At 37.5% G+C, this 20,115-nt stretch overlaps 1 long non-coding RNA gene across 2 annotated transcripts in view; it reads left to right on the top strand.

The window, feature by feature from the left end:
• The window catches only part of LOC113945024, a 36,643-nt gene that overhangs the window by 6,844 nt on the left and 9,684 nt on the right, over positions 1–20,115 (top strand). Inside the window, exons 2-4 of one of the 2 annotated variants that reach the window (XR_003526923.1) lie at positions 11,141–11,263; positions 11,668–11,745; positions 18,356–18,455. This is a non-coding gene — a long non-coding RNA (uncharacterized LOC113945024). Of the gene's footprint in view, positions 1–11,140; positions 11,264–11,667; positions 11,746–18,355; positions 18,456–20,115 lie in introns of those variants that run through there. The other variant, XR_003526922.1, reaches the window with a different exon arrangement.

Below are 20,115 nucleotides of genomic sequence, written 5' to 3'. Positions count from 1 at the left end.
TTGAAGATACTGTACCTCTCAGAGAAGGGTGAGGGGAAAAGACAAACAGAACTGAGCCAGGGCAAAAAGCACTTCTGATGTTGGTTTAGGGAAAGTGTTTTGTTCCATATTTTTTTAATTCAATAAGTCTCACATAGAAGCACAGTTGAATTTATTTTCTGGTGGAGGGCCTGATGCAGTCATTAACGAGACTAGATGGAACTTGGGACAAAGTATAGCAATAGACCTTCCCTGTTCTCCTCAGTTTGGTGGTGAAAGTCCAACCCTTCAAATGTGTGATCAGACCCACTCACTGTGGAGTTTGCATGTGAGGGTTTAAGACGGTTCTAGTACCTGGGAGACCAGGCAAACAGTCATTCAATTATAAGGAGAGGAAGTTAGTTTCACTGCTCATAAAATTTTCAAACAACAAAAAATATGAATGTTGTCTAGGAGGCAAAGCAAGTCAGGTGAATTTAACTAGCAGCGCAGCCAGTCAGAGCCTTTGGGAGATATTAAATTTGGGGAATTTAATTTTGTTTTGTTTTCTCTTTCCACCCCACAACTGCAGATGAAACTATTCCCCTAGCACATCACAGAGAAAATAAAATGGCAAGAAAAATTCTGAAGCTCACCAATATTGATTACCTTTTTGTCAGACAATAGCTACTTCTGGGAATAGCTTAAAGAGTATGTTTTGTGGACAAACTCACTCAAAGTAGCTGCAAAATAACACAATAGCCATGACATCAAAATGGAACAGAGGGTACAAAGCCTTCTGCTGCCTCTGTTACTAGTCTGACCTCAGTCTCCTTTGCCCGGGTGGATGATAATAGATGGAAATGACAGATCTCCAAGACTGGGATGGTCTCTCATAGCAGGTAGAGCACACATTGGTTCTGACATCTGCTGGCATATCTCAGCAGTACTGCCACATAAATGCCTATTATAAGTCAGTAAAGGCTTATATGGAGGCTGCTGTGGAAAATCTTAATTCACAGAAGTTGAAGGCTAAACTCGCTTGACTTCAGCGGAGTCAGGATTTTAAATGTAAAATGTGATTTTAAATTGGGTAAAATATTTAAAAAGAAACATACATTTTTTTTAACATAGATTAAATCTTAGATTGTGCTCCAAACCAGACATTAGTGTATGCAAGTCCAACTGGCTCTTGTTGCTGGCATTTAATGTCATAGACAACTATATTATTCTTTGCATGCTATTGTGAAGACAGAGACTAGTATACTATTCTTTTACTGTGTTACTGTCCTGAACTTAATTTGCTGATATTTAGTGGAGCAGCAATAGTATATTATTAATGTAGCATGATCTGTCCAATAGAAGAAGGAAAACAAAAAACTATGGAGAAAAGAATGTGTTCATAACAAACTCTTTTTACTTGGGGCACCTTTTTAATTACATTTCTTATGCATCTAGAACAACTTTATTATTATGCTGAAAACGGAATTGATTCTGTACTTATTCCCATATTTCAAATGTTAATTTTTCTTGATTATGTGTGAAATGAGTTTATCTATGGAGTAATCAATCAGTTCTGTCCGTTTGTACAGTTCACATCTGTGATGGTAGCCACTTTTATAAATAAGACACAGTAAATTCCATAATCTGTGAAATAATTTTAGCCCAAATGAGCATTTTGTGCCCTTCTTTCATGGAGATTGTTTAAAACAAGGCACACATGTTTCAGTAGTAACCGTACCCTTACTGAGGGAGGGAAGTTTTGCATACTCTCTTAAATCAATCCTTCTTGCATATTTGAATAGGGCTGGGTATAGCAAGCTGAGCAGCTAATTTAAGACCAGCTCTTTCTTTTCTCAGGATCAGGAACTTACATTTTCCCCTTTACCTGACTGTTTGTGGGTTTTGGGTTTTTTTTCCTGGCTTTAGCCACAAGTTCCTGTAACATTCCTTACAGAAACGCAGCTGCTATCTATTGAAATACAAGTCATTGTTCATTTATAATCCACCCTACCGGTGAGATACATAATTGTATTTGCCATATGTGAAAGCAATTACGATACTTCGTAGAGAAGAAATGCCTTCAAGTGTCTGCTGACTAAGCCTACCCTGAGTTGTGTATTTGGGAGCAAAGCTGTCTTTTCTTTAAAGTAGCTGCTGATTCCTACTAGTGGGCCAATCCTGAGAATTTTAAGTATGCATACAAACAACCAGGCTTTTTGCCCTCCTAGTTTTCTTGTTACATGCGGTTTTGTCCATACCAAGTTGTTGGCTTTCAGCTAGCATAGATCTAATGATTCCAGGGAAGATATATCAATTTATTTCAGCTACAGATCTGCACTCTAATACTCAGATTATATTTTCCCCTTAAAAAATGAAAGGTTTTTTCTGTCCTTGACTCAAGTCTTATATATCATTCTTAAAAGATGGGCTTCCCATTCCTGGTATGTTTTTGATGAAAGCTACTTGTCCAGCTCTGATCTCATTTTCTCACAGAGTTTCTTAGTCTGTAGATTTACTCATAGGCTTTCCTGTAAGTAGCTACATAATTTTAAAATGTCAGCAAAAAACCCTCAAAAAGATCTCTCCTTCCATTAACATTAACATTTGCTCAATTTCTGTCTCAAAGTCACAAGGACTGTTCACATAGCACTTATCATATTCAGTGTAAGAGTGAGAGTTTTAGTCCTCTACCCTTCCCTGCTTTTTTGGAAACAAATATTCCATAATAACACTTCTAGGGATCTTTTGCTCAATGCTGTGTAAATCACCTCAATCTCTTTAATAGGATTTTGATCACATAACTTAATACCAGAGAACAGCTCTCCTATGTTAAATATGAGTAGGTCAAGGCTTTATATTTTAATGCATCCTTTATGCTTATTCTGCTCCTCTGCCATAATGATTCAGGGCATTAATATATCATGTTGCCACCTAACCAAGTATACAAGAACAACTTTGTGGGGTTGATGTTTTGTATTATTCCATGAATCAACTTAAAAGAGGTTGCCACAAACACTGCCAAACTCCCCTAAGATGACATGGATTTAGATTCTCCTGGGCTTTAACCTGCAGAGTGTTGAGGAGCTCAAATATTCAGTAGGAACCCACTGGCTACCAGGAGTTAGCAAAATGAGGCTTTTAGTTTAGTCCTCTAACAGAGGGGTGTATTAGGTGTGGTACTGAGGGGCTTCAGGTTTCCATCTAGTATCTCTTCAGTTTTATATTTAGATTAAACAGCAATAATGTAAAGCCCTTCCCTACTGCCTCGTGATGTGCCTCGTGAAGTTACTTAAGAAGGATTAGAATGAGGACAATGAAAGACAAAATCACAAAATGAGAAAGGTTGGATGAGAACACTGCAAGTCCAACCCTCTTGCTTAAGCAAGGTTCCCTAGAGCACATTGCTCAGCATTGTGACCAGATACCTTTTGAATATCTCCAGAGAAGGAGAGCCCCACAACCTCTCTGGGCTACCTGTTCTAGTGCTCAGTCACCCTTAAAGTTCTTCCTCATGTTCAGGTGAAACTTCCTGTGTTTCAAAAGATGAGTTTTCCATATTGAAAAAGATAGTTTGTTAACTAAAATAATATTGAATCATCATTTAGTGAGATGTATTATTGTCTTTGTATAGTTTTCATGCCAAATATTTAGAGGTGCACCTGCAAAGGCAGGCAGTTTTCAAAACTGGCTTCCCAACTTAGTGATGCAGCTTTCCTTTTCTTTTTTTTTTTCCCAAATACTAACATCTGTCAAAGATCACAGCGTATTGTGGATCTCACTGTTCATAGGCACGGCACTTAATTTTCCCTTGGGTAAACAAAGCAAATAATGGATAAATACTGTAGGATCAAATGTCTTCAAACTATCAGAGTTGTGACTGCAGGCTTTAATCCACATCAGAAGTGAAAAACAAAAGAGAGCTAAAAATTGTGGCAAAAGATTTTTAATTTTTGTGGAGTTGACAATGGCACATTAATGCCACTGCCAGTATAATCTCAGAAGGACTTTTTGAGAAGAAGCATTGAAACTGAAGAGCTTGGTTTAAAACGCTGAGTTATTCAAATAAATTATTTAATGAGTGTTTGTATCATAACTAAATTAGAAATACTTTTTTCCCTACATTTTTGTCCTGAGCATAGTACTGCCTTACCCTGACTATAACAATATGCTGGGCTTTGTGCAACAGCTTGCTGCTCTGTTGCAGTTCCAGACAAGGTCTGGCATGCAAATGAACTTGTGACACTGCTGCCATTTTAGTGCACAGTTGCTGTCGTATCTGTGGAGCAGATTCCTCAGGGAAACAAACAGCCTCAGTTTATCCTTAGATTTAGGGTCCTAGATTCTCTGGGGATAAATATTCTAAATTAAGCCTGAGGAAACTAACATGCTTGTTTGCATAACAGTAAATAGCTTTTAAACAGGCAGTACTTTCAAGCCTAGTCAGACAATTTCTATATAAAAAGGAGGCTTAAAAAAAAAGGCAAACATAATGTTCAGAAATCTATTCTACTCAATCCATTGCAAAGTCATTTGTTGTTCTTAAATGTTTATATGGTTAAAGTGGAAAAAATACAAGGAACATGGACCTACATGGACCTACAGAACGCTTCATTCAATATGTCTGGAGTCTCCAGTGACTTCCTTCAAAAAGACAAAGAAAAAAAACCTACAAAAATTAAATATTTATTGTATCGTCTTGGTTGGAAAATGTAACCTTTTCAAGTTTCAAAGAAAGTGGCTCTTTTTTTTTAAGAACAATAAAATTTTATTTTAAAGTGAATGCCATTTTTCAAAAATTGTTTTTGCACTGGAATGACATGCAGTGGTTTGCAAATTAAAAGTTCAGTCTTAGCCATAGGTAGTTCTGAGTAAGAAATGTATGTGCTGTCTCTGAGAAAATACTGACAGAAGATTAGAAGGGGATAGACATTCCCAAACTAGGACTCACCCTGAGTGTGTGAAATCTGGGCCAGGTAGATATAGTTTCTTTCCTGATCTTGCCCATTTGTTCCACAGGCAGGCACTGCCTGATCCAGCGTGTCGGAAAGGGAATGTTGAGTCTTGCCAAGAGCCTAAATGGGATGCCCTCACTCTTTTATCACACTATGAGGATGAGGACTTGTGCAGTGTGAAGCTTGTACTGTCATTTACAACCTTATATTCACATGGTCAGAGGTAAAACCAAGCCCAAAAGCATAACCCTCTCTGGGAGTGTTCAAGGCCAAGTTGGATGGGACTTTGAGCAACCTGGTCTACTGGAAGATGGTCCCTTACAACCCAAACCATTCTATGATTCTATGATAACAGCTCTTCAGAATGCTGAGCCACCTCGATCAGCAGGACAGAGTGAATCTCATCAGACCTTTCTCCTTCTCACACAGTGTCCAAATTTTCTTAATCATTGCTTTGCTCAGTTCTGGCTAATGGGAGGTCTGAACCCCAATTCAAATAAAATGCATGGTATGAGGCAGTTTTGCTGTTTGTCTCGAATAGTAACAGACTGCTTCCCACTGACCTGCCAAATGTCATGGAAGCTGTAAGCTTGGCATAAAGAGTTAATCTGGCTCATTAAAGGCATTTGGGTGCAAGAGGACCCTCCTGAGTGGCTATAAAACAACTCTTAAAAGGACTAAATGAGATGAACTGCTGGGTATTCCCTGAACTAACCTGAGAATTTATCAAGAATGGATTACCGCACCAGGACAGCTGTATAAATGTCCTTGGACAAGGTCAGTAACAGAGCACAAAGGAAATAAATTTAAACTCTACTGTATGCTGCTCCTTCTTACTTTGAAATTTTGATGACAATATGATAATAATTACCTAAGTGACTTTATTATGTTTTGAGATGATTTTGTCTAAATCTGAATGTCTGGAGACACTTGACTTCTTTCTATAGTTTACCTCAAGTAAAACCAACAGTTAACAACACAGAATACTTTTTTTAATCTTGGATGTTGTCTTTAGTCAGCATTTCTGACTATCTTGTGAATATGCTTCCTTAGAGGCTGATATTCATGGACTCTAATAGAGAATTTGAGAACAGAAAGTGCTCAAGCTCCACCCCAGTGATCTGCCTAGCTCAGCTTTTCCCCTAAGTTTAAGCAGGGCTTTGCTGGTATGCTCATCCAGAAAACAGGGGTGAATTTATATCTGCAAAGATGGTCTACTTCTTTTGCAAGAAATAATATGAGGTGAGTGGAGTAATATGATGTTCTTCCCATTATAATGACATGCAGGATGTCAATACTAAGCTGCAGAGAGTCTCTTCCTGGCATGAAAAACACTTGTAGTGGCAACAGCACAATTAAGATGGGACTTCCAGAGCTGCCTAGCTCTGGTAGATCTGTTTTTAGAAAGAAAAGGAAATTTTACCACCGACTTCAGTGAAAGACTGTATACTTTTGAAAATTATTGTTTTTCATGGCCTCATTTGCTCCATCTAAAACTGTAAAAGAGCTCAGCTGCATGGAGTTCTTTGCACTAAGCAGTCTTTTCCTCCATGCCTATTAAAAGAATAAAGATGTTTTCTTTGGCCAAGAAATTCTTGTCTTTACTTCTGTGCCTTCATATACTTTCAAGGTCAGTTGGGGCTGGCTTGTCTGAGCTCACAAGAAGTCTTTGATTAATTAGCAGAACCCCTTTTCAAGATGTTGCTAATAATTGGTAAGAACAAATTGAATCTTTTTAAAGGAAAAATCACTACTGAGCTAAAATGAGAAACATTTACCTTGCTTCACTGAAAGATAAATCTATGCGCATAAAAAAAAGCGAAGAGAGGAGCAGTGCTTATTTATGTTAGCTTACAAATCTAAAAGATCAAAGGACTGACAAATAATTTAAAAATATCTCTTCAGCAATTTGTTTTTGTCTCATGTTTATGTTATTTTAGTATTTTAGATTCTGTGAAATATTACAGTAACCCTAATTATAATGCAAATTAAATTTTTACCAGATCCTGATAGAAAGCAAGTAAACTTCTAAACTTCCTGTGTCATGGAGGAATTTTGGTTTGATTGTCCAGGTCTATTTCCCACACCAATGTAAATTTTTTAAGTGATGCAGCTATAACTTCTCAAGATCAGTTCTTCATGCTCAGTCCAATTTAAACAGATCTTAAAATTTGTTTGTGAAGCTCAAAAATAACTAAACCATTTAGACGAAAAAAAAATCATAGAAACTAACTGAGCTGAGACCTTTGGTCCAAGCTCTCTCCAGATCTTTTGAAAACTCGTATTTTTAAGAGATTTATATTCTGAGACTCTATAAAATATAACAGCAGTTTTGCAAACTTGATGGATTTGGTATGTAAAGACAAATAATGATTGCATTGAGAAATATTGACTTCTGCCTTCTGAGGTAAGACTGCTTTCCCATGTCTTCCTTTGCCTAATACATCAATAGCAGGAACTCTGTGTTAAATATGAATATACGTGATTGTTGACAGAGATAAATTGGAATTTATACAAAATCTGCAGACTGCTTCTCAGCATTACAATGTGGAGACAGCTTGAAAACAAAGTATCTGTGAATCCTTAGGTCTAATGAGCTAGTGTCCTCTACCAGCATTACTGGAAATATTGCCATCCAGACAGGGTGCTTCTGCATTTGCATGCCAGCCAGGGAGATAATGACTGGAAGGAATGAGCCCCCAGAAACATCTGCCCTTGTAGCAGTAAGAAACTGACCTTGTGGGATATACATTTGTGATGCTACCTGTCAGCTACTCTGCAACTGTGTGAGTCTCAGACTCTCCCTGCCACTTGGAGAGGGATAGCAGTCTTTCCAGCTTTACTTTCTACCACCATGCCATGCTCTTGCTGGCCCCAACCACACTGTACTTGCTTACCCATGCTGAACAGCAATTTACTTCAAGTGGGGTCCTATTTACCACCATGAGCAATGGTTTTAGGAACCTTGTATCCATCCTGTGAAAATTATGACCCAATAGCATCAATGAATCAGCACTTCAAGTCCTACAGCTTATTTCTAGACATACTTCTGAGAATGAAGAGGAAAACAGAGATGTCCAAGATAAGCAGTTTATGGGAAAACAGTAATTTTATTAATAACTCAAAATATTTCTTATATGTTAATAGATTCAATGAACTTAAAGGGTTTTTTCCAGTCTAAATAGTTCTACAATCCTACACAAGCAAATAAGATTTCTGAAAGCTAGTTTACCCACACTGAATTTACATCCAAAACTTCATTTAAATAAGATTTTCCCTGCCTGCACATGTGCTTTTAAAGAGAGAAATCTTCGTTGTCCTACAGTCTTTGTCCCACTTCACAGAAATTGCTGCACAGATTTATTCCAGCAGAAAACCATTACCCTACTCTTCTGCTTTCCCCCCTTACAGGATGTAATTCAGTTTATAGCTGCAGGATGAATTTAGCAAAGATGAACAGAATGATTTGCACAACAATTCATATCCTATAACACATATTTTAGTTTTTATCTATAGTATGTGAGGGATTTCTCTTTTATATGAATTCCCAATAGCACTCTTCAAGTGGGCTGCCCTCCAGTTTCTACCATCAAAGACCAGAGAGAATACACAACATATTGAGAGCACTAAAGAATTAAGAATGTTGCTCTTTTACTTTCTCTCATATTATTTGTTCACTCCTTTGGGTGTCATGAATTCCTGGAAAATACTCAAAAAGTCTTCTTCCAGAAAGCACCTTATTAATCTTGCCGGTGCTGCACTTTCCTTGCAGCTGTCAAGCCCAGCTTAATTTCTATTCTGGTTAGTATTCCCTTTCTTACAGCATTCTTTCCCTGCTACAAGCCACGCCTGTGCTTGGTGAGTGACTAAAACAGGTACAGGTTTTGCAGAGCTACACGAGAACACATGCAACTCAGCGATGAACTGCTGACAAGAACACAATGTCACTTCCTCTGCCCCTGAGTGATGCTTTATGGTAAATGCCAGCTATTGTTTCAGTTACTACAGTGTAAGCATGGGGGTGGTTGACACATTTCAGGGTTACTCCATTTTTCACATTATCTTCTCCTTCTGTTATCTTGGGACAGCTTCTTCGTTTACTCAGACTGCTGTATAGACTTATTTCTATTTTCTAGTAGTGTAACTGGATAAAGATTGGCGTTTCTCATGCCTGGTGTGACTAATTCACTAGCCTAATTTTGTCTTGCTCCTGCTGATGTTGAGGAATCTTTTGGGACCATACTGGGTCATCCACAGCCATCACTAAGGGTTGCATGAGCATGCTTGCAACCAGCTACCACTACAAATCTTTTCTGTCTGTACAGTGGACAGTGTCTGGCCTTTACAGGGAGTACTGCACACTCTCTTCTCTACTTGGTGCTGTCTTCATGATGCGAGAGCAGGAGCAGCTGGGACAGACTCCAAGTTGGGCAGACTCAATAGATATATCCCAGCCTCCTATTCCAGTGCAGCACCATATAGGCAGCAAAGGGGCCTTTCCTGCCTTACTAGGTGTATTCCTTATTCAGGAGCAGTTATGACCAGTTTCAACAGTACCGCCAGCAGGGAGGCTGCTGCATGTTGCCTCTCCATATCAAGAGGCAACCAAGCTCACCTGTCCTTCAGAACTACTCTGGAAAGATCACAGAATCACACAGGATCACAGAATATTCTGAGTCAGAAGGGATCCACAAGGATCATTGAGTCCAGCTTTTGAGTGAATGGCCTGTACAGGAATTGAACCCATGACCTTGCCGTTATTAGCACCATGTTCTAACCAACTGAAAAAGATGTAACAGCTCGTCAGCATCTTTCCACAGATTCCAGGGACCTCTAATCTCCCTGATTTTTTGTTGTCTGCAGGTACCGCTATCCATCTTGGGGATCACTTTACTTAGTCAATTAGTTCCACTGATTGAAAGAGACTGGTGCTAGTTCTGCTCAGCACAGGATAAAGTCTCTGGCCACGCACAGCCATGTAATTTCAGTCCTTCTCAGTACTTTTCTTACATATTAAATTTTAATTACCTCAGTGTGGCAGGAGTTCAAGTCTACTAGCTTTTGGTATGTTTCTGAATGTTAATGTCCGTTTTCAGCTCTGCTGCACAGGAAAATGTCTGGTTAAAAATGCTGACAGTTTGTAGTTGTGATTTTTAATGCATCAAACACCATCGATTTTTCTTAGCAGCTTTTTAGTTTGCTCATTCATGCACATTTTGTTAAGACAATTTTCAATATAAATTTTGTTGCAGTTTTTATGATAGTCACCTGAGATGAAATTTTGACAATTTAAAAATGTTGATTCTAAAATGTATCCAGGGGTCTCATTTGCCTGCACATAAATGCTACAAATACTTTGTAAAAGCACAGAAATGTTTGGAGTTGCACATGTGTCATTTATTGTGAGGCAGCAAGTAGGAGAGTGAAAAGGGGGTCACATACAGGCATGAAATCTGTCCCTGCTGCTATTTGGCCCTTAAATAAAATACATGCTGAGTTCCATAAATCACTTGCAGGATCTTTGCATAACAAGTGGTGTATGTTATGACTGAGGCCTGACAAGCAAAGTGAAGTCAAAATGAGCAAGACCATAATGAAATTAACAATCAAATCTAGAACAACCCTGTCAGAAGTGTTTCTTGTGCATTTACTTATCCTTAGTCAGATTAACAGGTAAAGAAACACATTAATACATTTGCTTTCATGAAAGAACGGGAAGTATGTGATTTAATTTAGATCTACAAAAGCTAAGGAAATCAAAACTGAAGTCAAATGGGGAGCTCTAGCTGCAAAGCTGGAATCCAGTTAGAATCTCAACTGCCCCAAGCTGAAAGCATTTTGGCACTCAGGTGATTTTGATATATATCATGAAATTTTCTGCCCCAAATTATGTACAAAGCTGGATTTAAATCTATCCTCAGACAGACATCTCATGGTCATTTTTACTATTCAACCTAATATTCTGTGATCACTTTTCATTTATAAATTATTATCGGTATTCCTTGTATTGCCTCTACCAGATTGTTGGTTGGGGTTGGATCACGTCAATATATCTATATATATTATTTATATTTATATAAATCTTCTACTGGCATCCAAAATCCAACATAAAACTAGAGATGCTTTAAGCAATTTTTCTTCCTTTTCTAGGGATCCATGACAATCTTTTGGATTTCATATTCCAACAATTATGATAACTAGTGTATCTCTGCAATCTCTCTTATCAGGTAGATCCAATACAGAAGACATAGCAGTGTAGAAGGCTGCCAAGCATGGTTACCAAGACAAAACTCTGAACTTTCTACTGACAATAGCAGATCTAAGTTTGATGTTTGCCTACAACAGTGAAAGTGTGTCTATTTCTTTCTGAAAACTGATTCATAATCTCAAATTTAACACTATTTTATTTTCTTCTAGTTAAAACTTTTACCACTGCTCTTACAAAACATTTCATCAGCATTCATTGGACTTTCAATTGATGTATTTAAAAATAATATAAGGGAATAAAAAGACAGTGAAGCAAAGTTAGCTCATTTCTAAAGGGGTGCAAACTGAAAGGTGATTGTGTTTTAACCATGATACTGATTCTTAATTGTTAAATAAGGAAGCTCTGTTGTGAACTTTTCATCTAATCCCAAGTGACTACAAGACTATAAATGTAAGTTATTGACTACAATATACTTTAGTTCAGAAAATAATAGGTAAAAGTGAATCTTTTCCTAATAACATTTTTCCCACTGAATTTTGTTCAAAGAATCCTACTGTTCCATGGAATCTGTATGTAGAGATTTTAAACGTGTTGAACATGGAAAGCAGCAGAGCCAATGAGAAGGTAAGATATTAGATCAGCCTGTGTTAGTGTTTGCCAGGGTTCTCTCTCCTCACCTAGTTTCCTGCCCATTTTAGGTCTTAAAGTAGATGATACGGCTCATGCATTAGTAGACTATCCATCTATGTGTGTATCTATTTGTACAGCTTCCAGTGACAAATTTCAATTAACCACAAGCTCTTTTTCTCAAAGCTCTAAGCAGTCTGGAGCACTGGTGACAAGTGAAACACAAAGGAGCATCTGGAATTAAACTTGTAGCTATAATGTGGATGTAGACCACAGCTTTAACAACAGCATCACTTTATGACACAATACATTGGTGGAAACTTCAAGAAATAATGTCTACCGGAGCTCCCAATCTGTAATTGATCTGTGAGACTTTTCTGAAATAAGCATCTCCTAATTTCAGTGGTTCCTCAGAGTATTTCTACTGTGAGTGAAAGCAGAAGCAGGAAGAATCAATACCTTTCATTTCTTATTTGACTGACATTCAGAAATTGACAGAAAGTTTACCTCTAAGTCAAAGGGTAATGAACTAAAAAATGGTAGAATTATTTTTATTAATTCTGTAGAGTATATTTTAAATTATATGTATAAACGAATTAATAAAGCAAAGTTCTCAGATTCAGGGTAGCATCAGATTCCCTGATGTACAACAGTGGTTACAATAACAGTTCTGTTACCTGGTTAGCTAGTTAGTTACTTTAAACACCATAGGTTTATTTGTAGTTTTGGTCAAATAGTACTACTCCAGACTCTTGCTCATGGGCTAAAGGATGGCAGTTGGTTGACCTTTCATTTCCAAGTCATGTCAGTGCTGGTTTCTTGGGGTTTTTTTGATAGAACCAGTCTACTAATGGGGGGTATGGGAGGGGAAGGAATAATTATTAATTTTTCTAAGATGCCATTTAGAAATCCATAACCTGTTGTGTTGACCAGTTCCCACAAAACAAAACAAAACAAAAGAAAACAAAAAGCATAAACCACCTCAAAATGTAACTAAGGCACCCAAGGATTGATAACTTGCTACTTGTTAATTATTCCATTTGCTAATGTGGAGTTGGAGGGGGTTCTAATTTAATGGGGCAGAGCCAAAGGTTACATTAGCCTGGTGTCAGTAGACATGGTATTCGCAGATAGAGTTGCTGGGAGCAGACAACCCTGAAAGGAGCACCTGGCCTGGACTCCCAGCAGTGCATTAGTTAGAAACAGGAGAGAGAAATAATTGCAGCACTAATGAGCCCCAGGTGAAAAGACTGTTTAGCTAGATATGGGTCTTTCTTTCTTTTTTTCTTTCTTTTTTTTTTTTTTTTTGAAAATGCAAATGTTTTGATTGATGGGTCAAATTGCTTGGAATTCCTACTTCATTGCAGTGAAACACAGTTTTTGTGTTCTTTTCCTTTAAAATGTGGGCTGCTCACTATTAAAAACACATATAATGACTGAAGGGAAAAAAAATTCCAGACATATACTGGAAGCCACTTGGTGAGATAAAGCTCTATATCATATCCTGTGTTTGCTGAGTGTTTATGAGTCAGAGTAGTGCAATGGGATTCCCTGTGAGCTAAAAATGGCTTATTAAGCATTTACAATACAAATTTTCATATAATTGCTTCTTCTGAGAGTTTGGATTCCTCTCTTCCTTTCAACCAAATGGCTTTTTGCTATGTCATTAAAAACTGCTTTTCATAGTCACAAATATATGTATTAAATTATTGATGTGTTGATGTGGACAGGTTTACTGTGTCAAATTGTCAGTCTCATACCAATGTTTATCTATGAGTGAGTTGCTAGCTAAAACCAATGATTACTACCCTTTGACACCATTTCATTTTTTTATTGATGGTTAATTTTGTGTACAATTATTTTAGAATTGTTAGCAATAAAGAAAGGTAGAAAATAAATATTACAGTGGAAGAGACTATAAGAATGGATTTTTACATCATCAAATAAGAATAAGGTCATATTTGTGTATCCTTATTTTTCAGTGTCAGGTAGCTTTTGGCTGCTGAGAGGATCCATATTTGCTTAAATATAGGGCAGATTTCAATATTGATAGTTGTGGTGAAGAAGTGTGTAAATCTGTATTAACACCTCTGCAGAGCTATAATAGGTCAACTCCACAGTACTGGCACCATCCAGGTAAATCCTTGGAAGTGAGGTCAGAATCTGGTTATGAGTTTGTTTTCCAATTTCCCCAGTGTGAACGATAAAGCCAGCGCTAGAAATGGTCACTTGCTTTCTGCTTTTGCAAGAGCCTGGCTCTGAATCTTTGAAATATTTTCCTGATATTCAAATTAGAAATATTTTTCACAATCCAGTCTTGCTGACTTACGGCTAACCATTTGCACCGGGTTAACCTATGTTAAGGAAAACACAGTGAAAGGATTAGACATGAAAAAAAGACTTCTCATTAACTTCTGGACCGAATTGTACTTATTTCTTCTAATTCATGCAATAATTTCGCTGCCTGTATTTCAGCACAGAAAGGGAGCTTATTTTGATGGGGCATGATAAGCAGCATGGCTACAAAGAAGTTATTCAGTATGGGACTCCTGTTGTCATTGCACACTTGCTTAGTGCCATAGGGGTAGGAAGATTTATAAGGGCTGCCTAAAAGCTGGTAGATGTCAACTATTCTACAACTCAGTTCTTGGCCAACGTCTTTTCAAAGCAGCTGTGAGTAGCAGTGAAATAATCATGGCAGAGTTCACACTTGGGCAGTGACAACTCAGTGTCTGCTAACACGAGGTGTCCCAGTGATAAAATAAACCAGTTTAGCCCATCATTGCTGGTGCAAATGAGGAAATGGAAACTAAAAACCTTAAATCAGAAATTAAACCTGCGTGGGACTGGGCAGATAGAAATTAAATATTAGAGAATGGCCACAGTGAAAACTCTCCAATGTGAGATTCAGGTCTTTTGCTAACACCAGATCTAATCAATGTGAATAAGCTCAGGGAAATTCACTTTGTATTCAGCGAGGATAATCCATCATGATTTTTATAATAGACTGTATTCATTATAAATGGTATGAAAACAGACTATACAATTTTAGATAGAAATATTAGGAAATGCACCTGCTGATAAGCCATTTCAATTTTAATATGCTAGGGAGATTAAATGGGCAAAATCAGAATTATGAACCATCTCTATAACCCACAACAACTTTCTGGTCTTCCCCACAGGAGAATACTAACCATATCAAGCTTTACTAGCTTATCTTGACTATGCTCTGCCTCAACCAAAAAGTCAGCTGCTAGACAGCTGTGAAAGATCAAGCTCATTTTTTTTCTTGACATTGAATTTGAAGGGTGAGTCCAAAGGCCTAACAGATCCATTCCATTGCCAAGGGTTTTGGTTGTTTCTTTTTTTGCCAGTTGATATAAGTACACATTGGATCTTCAGAAATTTCTCATTACCATGATGTCAGTCAGCCAAAATATAATCTGCTCAGCAGCAGAACTGTCACACACTTGCTCCGTTTCTACGCCAGATGGATGAGTTCACAATAAATTCTCATCTTGGGCCCTGGACTGGAAATATCACATAAAAATTAACTTTTTAAAAGTTTCTGTTTTATGAGGTACTTCATCCTGGTGAGTTTCTAATTATCTTCCATCCAGAACAGAATTGCTTGTATTCACATCATGTTCTTCCCCTCCCTATCCATGCAAAACAGCACCTTGTCTTCCACTGCAAGCACTCAGCTATAAGCCTGCATTTTGTTTGCTCTCTGCATTCATCTGGCCATTTCAGAAAAAATTTGCTTTTCCCAAGAATACTTTTCTTTACTTACATCCAGGCTTGTTCCCAACTTTTATTGTTTAAATCTTCAGCTTTAACTACATTGCAGCTGATGATTTTGACTTTCTCATGACGACTTTGGATGAAACTCCCAAAAATGAGTCATCTGAACCAGATTTGCCCTTGCTAATTTACTGGCTGCTGTACAGAGCTCGTTGATGAAATCTGATTCATATATTAATTAGAGGCAAAGTACAAACTTAAGGATTTCTGGAAACAGGGATTTTATTTTACATCAAAGAATCTTCACACAGGTAACCAAAGCCTTATTTAAGTTAAATCAGTTTTTCTTATATCACCAATTAAAAATTCATACCGATAAGTGTACCCAGTTAAAAGTGTAATGCTCTCATTCAGTTCACTTTGATACTCCAGGGAACCAGCAGCAAAGTACATGCACACGGCTGTGTCAGGGACTGCAGTGCTTAAGCAATGAGATAGGAGATAGTATAAGACTAATATAATTTAAAATAGAAATGATCCTATTAGAAGCGTGATGGGATCTCAGCACCCCTGGAAATGAGGATATATATTTACATAGAGCAATGATATGGTCCTGGCTGCTATGTTATACATCTTAATTAGATTACCTATTGCAAGAAGAATATTGAAAATGTTCCACCAAAGAATGACAAAGTGGCTGGCAAGCAGGGTAAGTGAGTTCAGGCACTGATTTACATGAGAGGTGGATCTGGAGTATTTTAATCTTTAACCCCATGTGTTTTTATCAATTAATATTTCTCCAGGTATTACCCTGTATTTTTCATTGTGCTAATGAGCACTGGGGATGTGTATCACAAACATCACTCTCTTCCACATCAAGCTCTTCAGTGTTGCACTGTGGAGACATATCTCACACAACTAAAGGATACTATTTTCCTCAAAAATCCTGAAGGAAAAGCAGGCCTAGACAAAACATCTGATCTTTTTATAACTGTGGAATTTCTAGATGAGGGAAAAGAGCTTTGGCTGTGCACACAGACTAAGTCCATTTATGTCTGAAACCATGTTTTCCTCAGAATGAAATTAATTAGGCCTCAAGCTTTTGTTTTATGCCTACATGAACTTTTCAAATATAAATATTTTCAATTAAAATCTTTTATTTAAAATCTCAGATGTAACTGATACTTAAGAAAGCAGTTGGACAAACTTGCACATAAATAAATTAAGATCACAAAATCAGAAAGGAAGCAGAAAAAATACCGTTTTAAGATATAATTTCTCAAACAAAAAACCTGACCTTACACATACTTATTTTAACTTAGCAGTTAAAATGAGCAGTTAACTGAGCAGTTAAAAACACTATAATACAGCCTTCTTCACAAAGAAAAAACAAACAATCATAGGGACTTCATAGATGAGTACTTAACAGTCCTTGTCTCGGAGACATGTACGCAGAAAAACTTTGATATCTGCCATGCACAGAAGTGTCATTATTTTTCTCCCCAACAATAGTTCACCTAATCAGGAGGAAGCTGAATAATCTTTTTTTCAAGTTGCTGTAAATAGAGGGGTCAGGGAGAAGGGCATAATTTTCCTTAAGCGCCTCCCTCCCTCCTTAACCTTGCCCCAGGCTGCTGGGAGGTTTACAGGAGTTCTGGTTCTCCTCACACTCAACACAAGGAGTCGGATGCTCCCATTGCACATCTTATTATTACTCAGACTTGATTTTTCTGCAGCCGCACAGTTAAAACCAGGGAGATAAGATGGAAAATAATTGAGAGTACGACAGCTGCAGCCTCTGACAGGGTACTCAAATTTCTGGTAAGTCCGTCCCAGGGAAGACATTTTCCAGTCACTTGAAGATAACTGCTACAAATATGACACTACCAATTTCTCCATTTGGAAGTCAATTTTTAACCTTTCGCTTAAGAGTTCTTCACAGTTAGAGTCTAGGTCTGATGAAGCGGGCAGGAAAGGTGGACCAGTCTGCGAGAAAACAGCATGTGAGCTCTGGGAGTTAATTTAAGGGCATTATTTCAGGGAATGACTTTAGGTAGGGTCCCAGCCCAAACAGAGTGTGGGAAAGGAGAATGCTTTCTTCTAAAGCGGACAAGTCCAATTGTTATACCTAAAGATGAGTTTATTTTTTTGCCATGAATTGAATTTTGCTGGTTCTTGTTAATCGATCTGCAACAGCACTTGAGGGACTTTTGACTGAAATAGCAGTCATTTGCCTTTGCTGTGAGAAAGTGAGAGGAACTGGCAAATGAGGGAGGAGGTCTTGTATTTTCAAGCTTTAACTTTGATTTAACAGTGCAGGATGAACTCTGCGCCTTCAAGTTTGGCCTTCATGAACGGAGTCAATAAACTTCTCCTACACTACTTTTACTCTCATTCCTTTAGCACTAGTAAGAGAATTAATAGTTTTAAACTCTAAAGTGAATGTTTGGCTCCTGTAAACACTCTTTTTAAAGGACACGATGTTAGTCATGCTGTGTTGCACTCCAATGATTTCACAGTAAATATCCTTGGAGGCCAGTCTGAGAAACATTTGCCCATTGTGTAAGTCAGGAATTTGAGCCGATTACCAACTTTTACTTCTACACAGTTATTCTGTGATAAGGAAAAACTTAGAGATATATTAGGAGAGACTATTCTGCTAGTCAGCTCAAAATGTAAAACTCTCTATTCGAAAGGGATTTTGTACAGACACTCTGCTCTAAAAACTTATTCTACTCAGAAAATTCTCATCACAATAAATATAGTAAAGCGTATCCTGAAGGGCTGAACTTATATACAAATATAGACACAAAAAATTAAATCAATGTGGAAATCCTGACATCTGCTTATTTATTTTAACCAGATTGATATAAGAAATTATCACTGTGACAGAGAAGGTAATCTTACTAAGAAAAAACAAAAAACTTCGAAAATATATTTAGAAGCTGTTTAGACTTCATTTCCAACAGGTATGAACTAATCTTGTGAAAATATACTGACCCAGCTTACACCTTATATTTCAGAAGGAAGAATATTAACTTATCTGAACTTCTTTGCACTGTGGGTCATCATTCAAAGTAGTAATTTAATTCTGGCTTTATTGGTTAATTTTATTATTACTTTTAGGAAAAAGATGAGCTTGCTTTGGCTCAAAAAATTTTATCTGGTTCTAATTTTGATTGTTAAATGTTGTAAAGTAAATATATTTTTATCACTGCATTTGGCAGTGCAAAGAATTCCCAGATAAAGCTGAAAGGAATCAGAGTAAAGAGATCAGTTTGGAATGTAGCAGCTTAGTCTTAAGAGTATTTATATGGACTGGATGTTTAATATTACATTTTATGGTTAGTCAGTTGTAGTATGGGCGATGCAGTGAAAACCTTTTCTGATAGCTGATAGTAGTCTATGCATAGGGTGATTCAACAAACAAATTCAAATGGTTTTGTTCTTATTGGCTTTTTTGTCAAGAGCATGGGAAGTGGTGAACCCTTTTGATTCCAACAAATGCAGTGGGCCTCTACCAAACCTGTAACATCCATGACCTGGGTCTTGCTAGAATGTTTTTTAAATAAATGCACACTGCTAAAAGTCAAATGCCTAATAAAAGGAAAACTTCTGAGCCACATAAAGGCCATTTCTAAAGTGAAGTACCAAGACAAAGCTCACAATTTCTTGGCCTTGGTTTGTCAATCCCATGCCAACTACCTATTCAGCAGCTGCCCTAGCTCTCTAGGAGATATGCAGAATACTTGCATGGAACAGATAGATAGTTCAGAAATCTTAGCTATTTTTCCCCAGTTTTTCACTTTAAGGTTTATGGATAAACACAATGGGAATATGAAGCATTCAAAGTAACAGTTTACCTTGATGGTCAGCCACAGACTTCAGAATCTTCTGGAAGACAGTGAGGCAGTGCTAAAGACCAGCCTGCCTTGGCAGCAAATCAGTGCATTTTTGCAAAATTAATAAAGACATTTGAAACTTTTTTCAGCATTTCTTTTCCTTCTCCCACTCTGAAATAATATCACTTCATTCTTTGCATCTAACAGACAGTGCTGATTTACTGATGCACATAATTCAAAAGATTGGTGAAAAAAATATCCTGTATACTACCTAGAATGACCGCAAAACAAATCTAAGCCACGTAATAGACAAGGAGTTGTAAGGAATGTAGCTGTGCAACCTCTGGAGCTCTTTTTAGAGAAGACCTGCTATGTTCACTGAGCTTTCGTCTGACTGTGTCCAGGGTCTGCTTGAGGGCAAGTTACAGCAGTGAGGCTTCACTAGTAGTGTTCAGATGTTAGCACAGAATTTCTGTATCTGATGCTGAAGTTTTATTAAATTTAACATTCATATAGTCTTGTTCAGCTGGTACCACCCTTTCCATGGCATGAGTTTACAATGCAATTCACTAGGGAAAAAATAGCTAAGAACAAAACTTCTCAATTTACCTTAATACAAGTTTTGTCATTCAAAAATGACCAGTGCCCTTCCAAACCTGTCACTCACCAAACCTAAGAACCACAGGTGTGCATGCAACTCTCCTCCAGGAAAAGGAGAAGAAAAGAAGTAAAGCGTCTGCAAAAGGAAAGGCAAGTGGAAGGAAAAAAAAAAAAAGGTATT

The sequence above is a fragment of the Corapipo altera genome, unplaced genomic scaffold (assembly GCF_003945725.1).
Source record: "Corapipo altera isolate COAL_440 unplaced genomic scaffold, ASM394572v1 49, whole genome shotgun sequence".
Taxonomy (NCBI): domain Eukaryota; kingdom Metazoa; phylum Chordata; class Aves; order Passeriformes; family Pipridae; genus Corapipo; species Corapipo altera.
This window is presented reverse-complemented; position numbering and strand designations above follow the sequence as displayed.